Raw genomic sequence first — 9,240 nt, 5'->3', positions numbered from 1 at the left:
AGTTGCATCAAGTCTGCCATTTGGATGGGATGACCCCCAAAGTACAAAGAAGCTTTCTGCTGTCATTATGCAGCTATTTAACAAGGCAATTGGTCCTTCTGACTTTTTTCTCACCATTTTATTACATTATGACATTTGCTTGGGCAATAGAATTAACCTCCGGTGTTTCTCATATCTCAATGCATTTCAATGATCTTTTGTAACTTTGTTTACAGCTTCTAAGACCTGATTTCAACAAATTTGACCTGGAGGGGTTTAAAACCTACCTCCGTAAAGTGTCAGCTGAACTCGAAATGGATGACCACGATAACCATGTGGAGTGGCGCAAATGTTTGAAAAGGAGGGAGGAGCTGGAGGAAAAATGGTCGACACAGCGGCCAAGGACAACATGGCCTTTGAAACAACTAAAAAAGGTAAACTTTTCAGTTACTGTAACACATTCATAGCCTATCCAGATGTGAAAAAGCCCAAGAAATAATGTAGTTCAACTTTTTTGAATTGCATACTTTTTACATAAATTACAACAGTTACTGTACTTACAGTGATTTTTTAAACATACCAGAGAATTAGTGAACTGAAGAGGAACACACCAGGCCCTGCTACACAGCCAAGACATACCACAGAACTGTTAAGAGCCAGGAGGGAAGCTGAACAGGTTGAGGTAAATTATACCTTTCCTTGCTTTAGGATAGCTGAATGAATGAGCACATGTATTAACATCAGAACATTGAAGGACCAAAGACCAGTGAAAAAAAGCTAAAGGTGTAATACCAACTAGAGCCCTATCCACGAATTAAGCCTGTAATAGAGGCCACTGCTGTTTAAGTGTTGAAGCCAGCATAATTACAACAAGAGTTCCGCGATCTCATACCTTCGCCAAATGTTTACCCTGGCGGCTGACGAATTATACAATTTTAATCGATTTTGCAAATAAGATCCTCATTTCCATGGATTCTATCAGTTGATCATATTCTTCACCCAATGACAGTCTTATCTTAACAAAAAAGCTATTATAACACTTCCTCATTAATTATGCAAATGAGGGCATGATTTGAATAAATTATGTTTATTGATGTTCGCCTTCACTTAACTTCCAAGTGTGGCAAGTATGAAAGTTACAACTATGAAATTATAAAAAATTCCCATTAATTATGCAAATCAGGTCTTCATTTACATAATCTATATCCTCAGATGTTTTTTTTTTGTTCTCAATTACATGTCACTAGTGTTTCATAGTCTTATTATCGAACAAAGCAGATTTATAGAATTTCCTCATTAATTATGCAAATTAACTTCTGATTTGCATAATTGTCATTTGATTATGTCAAGCATCTCTTCAGCTACCTACATACCAAAAATCACGACAATCCGTTAACAGGTTCTTGAGTTATCGTCCATCGAAAAATTTTTAACAAATGCTCCTGCAGTTCCAGAACAAGCCGCTAGGGGGTCCAAACTCATGTCACTTCTTCCCTACCCCAAGAGCTATCTACCAACCAAAATTCGTGACCCTAGCATGTCCAGATCGCGAGATATCAAAACCGGGAGTTCTGCTGCAGTACCAACAAAAGCCGCCAGGGGGCCCAAAATCTAATCATTTCTAGGTCTCTTCAAGACCTACCCACCTACCAAGTTTCATGACAATGCATACTAGGCTTCTTGAGTTATGCTGTTCACAGACAAACAGACGGACAAACGCTACTGAAAACATAACCTTCTTGGCGAAGGTAAAAATAGTGGCAATGAAAAATCTTTGCCAAGACAATGGTATAAGGTTAATGCATGATGTTTGTCATTGTCATCTTGACTCTAAGGAAGTACAGACACAAAATAAAAAAAAAATCTCAAAACAATACTAACTTGAATACCATACTCCAGTCTATATGACAGCTAAGGACTACCCGCCATGTGACATTACGTGCAGTGGGCAGTATACAGTATGCCGTCCCGAGCGGAGCATGACTGCGTGGTGATTAATGGCACAATCGCACTGTAATTCTGCCACTCTCTTCAGCGTGCAACGTGCAACTACATGTACGCACAGACATGATTACGGACATTCTTGCCAGTCATGTATAATGCATTTTGTACACTGTTGGGATAGCCCCTGATGAGTTGCCAAAATGAAAATTTCGACGGCTGTTGCAGGGCTCGAACTTAACGATGTCCCGATGTCACTAAAATTTCGGTCGGGACAACTGAAAAAGCACTTTGGGACATTTTTGGGACACTGGAAAAATAATGAACATTCACAATCAGAATGTCAGCCGTTCATGCGTTTGTCAGGCGCGCAACCCATTTTTGGGCCTCACCAAAAGCCGCCGAATTCGATATACGCTCAGCTGAGCAGCGCGTGTGGCATCCGTGAGGCCATTATTTTATCGCCCCGCCCATCGCCTTTGATCTATTGCAGCGCGCCGCCTTGGCGCCACTTTCCCACGCCAGTTCTCAGACATTCTATCCATGTAAACAACATTCAACCAATCACAGCTTCCATCCAATCAAGTCATCTGCCATATATGGCGAACTGTAACTGCTTAATGTTCGGATATTTCCGGAGATGCTCGGGAGATCAGCTGACAATGCCAAATATAGTGAACCGGCAAAGCTCGGGAATGTACGGTGTCTCTCGGTAAACTTCGCCTAGTTTCCCGCGAAATGACGAATGGAATGCCGAAAACAGCCGAAATCAGAAAATTTGAGAGTCATGGCCGGCATGGCACAGAGGAAAATTTCTTCTTTTTTCTCCTCGCCGCGAGCGGCCCCGGCGTCGAATGTAGTCAATGCTGTCGATCCTCAAAGACATTCAGGATCATCTCAGTCTTACGGCGTGGTTTCAACAACTGAGTGTCAGCCTCCAGATCGTACGGCCGGTGCGCCGACGGAAGGGGGGAGGGGGGGCCTACATCAATTTCACCCGATTGCAATACTATTCTCTGACTCAGCTTTATTGTTGTTGTAATACATACTTCCTAAAAACCAGTTTCAATCTATCAGTTTGGGACAGTCCATCCTCACTTTGGGACAGTTCTGGGACAGTAGGGAAAAAAAGTTAAGTTCGAACCCTGTGTTGTCGATCATGGATCAGAATATCAAGATAATTTGCACCAAATAGCCAATTGAAAGTTAGAAGAATCATGATAGAATTTAAGTGATAGAATTTACTTCTGTGTGACTTCCTATGTAGGTATATGCTGGCTATTACAAGGCTGCAAAGAGACCAGCAGCAAAGAAGAGGGCCAAGGAGTTTCTATCCCGTTATTGATGTAAACTCATTGTCAACTTCAAAACTTGTGTTGTGTACTTGAAAAGTGCTAACCACATATATACGTGCTTATAGCTGGCTATAGGGAGGCCTCTTCTTATAAGTTCATGTATTGGAGCCGAATTTCATTTAATACACTAACTACACCTGATATATCATACATTAAAAAAACTACTGTCCACAACCTTCACTAACCTCGCGGGCCAAGATTGCTAATGACCCATGACAATACTTTCGTTTTATGTGTACTAACACAACTGAGAAATTCGAGTACTAAATACGTAATCTTGAGTTAAAATTACTTATTATATACGGGCTCGAAAGCGATATTTTTTTGTTAACTATATACATAAACATTTTTCATCTCTTTCTCACTCCCACGCACCCTAAGTCAAAGGTGGATCAGTTAGTTGTCATGTGGGACATTAAGAACTGGCTGCAACCCTGTTTGACTCCTACTAAAGGCCATTCAAGCCTCGCATGTACAAGTATGTGATGCATTCAATTGCGTCAGACCTAAAAGGAAGAAACATACCTATACTGTGTGTATCCATCTCACCTACTACTACTACTACCACATGAAGGGAAGGTAGGTGTAAACGAAAGCAATGTTTATGTATGTAGCTACTAAAATGGCACCATTTTCTGTCCTGTTACATGCAACTACCTCTGAAAAGGATTACATCCCTTTTCATGGGTCACAAAGGGCAAAAGAGGCCACGTGACCTTCCAGTACAAGATGTGGTCCACAGACCCCATCTGGAGGCCAACCGCAACGGACCACATGTAGAAATACTTAGGGAAGTAGATGGGCACCAGGTTACACCCACTGGGCAGCCATATTTTGTTGACCCTCATTTCGAAGAGAAGAATATAAAAAAATTGAAATATTCAATTGAAAAAATGAGGGACCATCTCAATTATGGGAAAAGAAGTGGTGGGAGACACTCCTAAAAATCCAAATGACTTCAATAAACCATAATCAGCACCATCCTGGTTCCATGAGCCATATTCTTGTTTCCTATACCGTAAGTTCCATTACTATTATATTTTACAGGAGGATTACTTGTTGCAACATGCCCGCTTTGGGTTGTCTATGCTGTAAAGTTTCGCCTTTGAGGAGAAAAGTCCCAGAGATTTTGTTGACATTTTATTGTCGAGTATGAAAGGCGATAAAGTGAGGCAGTGTATCAACCTTTTGTTTAACAATATAAATGCTATAGAAATAAAAAATCACTACAACATAAGGTTTAGTACTGACAATGAAATGAAACTTGCCTGCGTAAAAACACTTTTTTACCTTTCGAATATACGAGTAGCTCGGCGTACAGTAATTCTCAAACACAGCAAAGATTTTGACTAACATGGTCTCAGGCTTGACATGTACTGTTCATAAACATTCATGTTAATTCCCTTCGGTAATCGTCACTTTATAATATATAACCTTTTTCCAAATAGAGTTTTTTTCCCAGAATGGCTGTCGTGCCTTTCGAACAAGTCGTATATCACAGGCTTCCAAACGATGAGCGCATAAAAGCCGACTTCGATCTGAAAGAAGCAAGGAAGAATGCAAGCAAATCAGGCGGAAGGATAATTGCAATCCACAATGACTTGATTGAATTAGATGCAGACAGAAACGGAAAGACAACCTCAGTATTCCAGACCGATATGGCACAGCTAATGACAATATTTGAAAATTTGATGTCCAGTGATGAAGGTCGTTCAGCAAGGAACTACGCGACAGTTGCCTGGTTTGCATTAAGGTGAGTTAGAATAACTGTAAATGCATACGTATAAAAGCAACAGTTATCTTTTACCTTACTTCAGAGCCAGCAGGGAGTGCTAGCACTCAACTCCTTGCAGAACTTCTGATGTCTAAGTCTACAAAGAAGACGATTGTCACCAACAACATCGATGTGATGGTGTGCAAGTTTTCAGCTGAAGGCTCGAGCAGAGAGAATGTACAGAAAGATGTGTTCGACAAGCTCTGCTCATGGATGGATGATATAGAGTCAGGTTAACCCTAAACAGTACACCTGGGGTCCGCGCGGACCCCAGCACTATATATTCTGTAATATCTTTTTTGTTTCTAAAGATTTTTTCTGAAATTTTAGGTAATTGTTACCCACAAAGTTGTCTCTCAATACAGTGCAGAAAACTCCGTTTCTACCATTTATAAAAAAGATTATATCTGATTTTCTTTTGGGGTCCGCGCGGACCCCAGCCTGCTTTCGATCATAATGGATACACTGGCGTTCTTATACATTACCTTATTTCCGTTTTTATATGTTTTTATGCACTTAAATTTTATGCATTTAAATTTTAATAACTTTGGTGTAATTACGACGTCATATGATGTCAGAGCTAATAATATAGTCCGCCGTATTGGATTTTGACCAATGACGTCATCAAATTAGCATATTCTATGCATATTAAATGATTTAACTTATATTTAATTATGTAAGATGTTATTAATGTTAGAAAAGAAGTGTAATTTAATATAAAACTCAGAAAATTTTTATGTTTAAACCAAAATTACTTCTATTTTAAAAAAAATAGCCCGTTGCCATGGCAACACAAAAAAAACATCAACTCACTAGTATTAAACTAATATGAACTTTTTTCCAGAGACATTTTAGGAAACGTCTCCAAATTTGATACTTCTAGCTCAAGCCGTTTAGCCGCTATCTGAGATCAAAGTTGGGCCTCAAAAGCCCCTTCAGTCTGAAATGGGTTTAAAAATCGGGTATTTCTTCTTGTCTTCTTTTCTTTCTTCACCTAAAAATAGAAAAAGTTCAAAATGTATGATTTTTGTATGTAATGTGGACACAGAGGTTCCCACATCAGTTTGCAAAACAATTGAGCTGGTAGCATGTTAATAATTTCTAAAAATTAGCAAAAAACTGTTCTGGGGTCCGCGCGGACCCCAGGTGTACAGATTAATCAGTCCGGGAAGGTGTACTGTTGAGGGTTAATCAGGTTTTCATTCTGTACCACTCTTTCAACACATAACTTTTGTCGGTGTTGGTGCTTTAAACGGTGAACGTTGGCTGGTTCCAGCCCTATAAAAAAAGGATTCGGCTGGCGTAATGTATCTAGCAGTCATGAATCTTCCAAGGGAGCAACGATTCAAAGAGGAAAACATTATTGTAGTTCGAATCATCCCAGGTCCACAGGAATAAACAAAACACATTAATGTATTTCTGAAGCCTTATGTAGATAAGATTCAAGATCTCTGGTGATCCAATGTAAATGCCATGACAGTAACCAGTAACCTTTACTTTGGTATCCCTTCAAAAACTGAATCTTGTTTTGTAGGATTCACAGCTGCACAGTGGAGATTGTGGGACGGCTGTACCCCAACATGAGGCTGCTGGCATCAGTACTGATGGTCATTCCAGACAGCACTGCGGACAGTGAGGTCTTTCAGGTCTTTTATGTCTAGACAGTTGACATAGGTATGATTTTCTCTAGGTTGATGTTGCAATGGGGGACAAGGGATGCGGGAGTAGCGGGGCTACTGTGTCCAAGAACAAGCAGCGACGGCGTGGCCGTGGGGGCGAACAACCACAACTACAACCAGGACTCAAGCCAAGGGTCGGACTCTGCCCACGGCAGGGGAGCTGCATGTGGACAAGGGCGTGGACCTGGGTGCGGCCGCGGGCTGGGCCGTGGAGGGAAGAGAAACTCGAGGAACTGATGAAGAATTGCAACTGCAGTAACGTGGTGATAAACTACAACTGCCATGTGACGTTGTAGTTAATAACCACGCAGTTGTAGCCCAACTATAATATATAATACTCACTGAAAAATGGATGAAGGAAGCACGGATTCTACATGCTGATAAGGTATTTTGTTGTTGATATTGCAGGGGAATTCGATTTATAAACCCGGGAGCAATCTTGTTTTTTTTTTTATTTATTTATTCGTATATAATGAAAGAAACCATTATATGAGGCCGTAAAAATCGTTTTCATATCTGTTGTAATCACAAACGGCTTTTACATCCCAGGAACGTACCTATGCTGAACCAGCCCCCACTGAGCCCAAGGCACAGTCCCCGAAGTCTGAGTTTCCAAGAGGCTGGACAGCTGTTAAGCATATACCTAACGTTAACCCTGAGTATGCTGGATGTTCTACCGCAAGCCAGTCAATTAAACAATTTATCATTAGCTCTGTTTCCAATGTTTACATATAATGTAGCGAATATAAAGATTGGGGGAGGGGATAAATGTTTGCAACCTGTGTTTGCTTTGTTGCAGAAAATGCTGTTTCTAACGATCATATTAAGGTCTCATGTGTCCGGCTGTTGGTGTTCTGGATGGGATGTGTGTCCGATGGTCGTCCCAGATAACCCATGTTGTTTGATGTTCACTTCAGGAGTTACTGTGGAGGAAACACAAAGATCTGTACTGTAAGTCAGATAAGTATGAAATTGGTCTTTTATTTAAATCGGTGCAGACAAAAATTTAAAAAAAATGGTGAGATTCTCCAAAAGACATTCAACCTTGGGAAGTTCTGTCAAGAATTGTTAGAAAGGGGGCGTTATGTTCAGCAGAGTACAGAATGTTTCCTACAATTATGAACTAGACACCAGGGAAACAGGTTTGGACAAACTGACAGGGCAAAAATAATTCCACCAACGGCCGGCCTTACACAACACGGCGTGGCTCAACTACAAGGCAGAATAAATCGTCTTTCCTCTATAGAATCTTATCCACATCTACATTTCAGTAACCACCACGTCTTGGTAAGTTGGAAAACAATGAAGGGACAATTTTGGGACACAAATCGACCAGCCATCGCCGCACCCACCTCACACCACCGCCCTTCCTCTCCAACTGAAGCTGATACGGTGTACGACGGCATATTCTGTATTCATCCGCTCCGGACAAGTAATTGCTGTATACCAACGGGGCTATTATACATAAATGTTGTAAACAAACATGGTTATAGTATCTTGTTAATGGGCAGATAATGTCGGGAAATTATGCCAAAAGTTAAAAAAAAACGAACACTTATAACCATGTCCTTGTTATAACCAGATGCTGCGAACTTGTCACGTACTACTTTCTGGTGGCACATGTGTACATTCTGTCTGAGGTGCATGTGCGGTGGCGTGGTCTAGCGAGGCTCACTTGGGGTTTGTCTGTAAATAGTATCAGTCACAAGTTCAAACTCCTACGGTATGGGGCATACAATAAATTCGGCCATCCTTTTTTACACCTTTTTGAGATCCCTTAATGCACAATGTACTAGAAAAAAAGGCATATTTAAAGCTGTGAGTAGATTAATATTTTTATTTTCTCGTCGAGGTATATTCATAAAATCTACTACCTAACCCTGAATCCTGAATGTGCAAGATGGAAAAATACCCCTTCATCTGCGCGAATACCTTCCTCGTCTACTACCTTCATTTTGTATATAGACTCCAAGACTGCCAAGCCAACCTTAGACAGGTAGAAGAAACTTCCTCAGGGATGTGTTTGAGACTATGTTGCTTCAACAATTAAGGAAGTATTCCTACCGGCCTAACGAACGGTAGATACAAATAAGCTTCGATCACAACGGACAACTTCACAATCATCACAGCTGAAGAAAAATACAATTTATAGATACACTTCACCCTGACAGTCACCGGAGTCACATCAGGCATACCCTCAAGGTGAGAAGACGGGATGAGGAGACGAGAAAGGTAATAAGTTCCGAAGATGGAAAAGGCCATCCGGCATTTGCGGACAAGGAGGTAAGAATCATTCATCATTTATTTCTATCGGACGGTCGTAAGTTTAAATCTAAGAACTTACTATCTTCGTACAATAATCGTATCTAACGGAAGCGTCCGGCTGTTCGTCGTTGGAACAGCCGATTCCGTTCGTGTGTCTTCTAACAATTTAATCACCTGCGTAGACAGTGTAGGTGCCGCCATTACTTTTTTTAGGGGGGGGGATCTGGACCGCCCGCTGTAGTGCACT

The sequence above is a fragment of the Branchiostoma belcheri genome, unplaced genomic scaffold, assembly GCF_001625305.1.
Source record: "Branchiostoma belcheri isolate BF01 breed outbred unplaced genomic scaffold, Haploidv18h27 scaffold183, whole genome shotgun sequence".
NCBI lineage: Eukaryota > Metazoa > Chordata > Leptocardii > Amphioxiformes > Branchiostomatidae > Branchiostoma > Branchiostoma belcheri.
Note: the sequence above shows the minus strand (reverse complement) of the source record.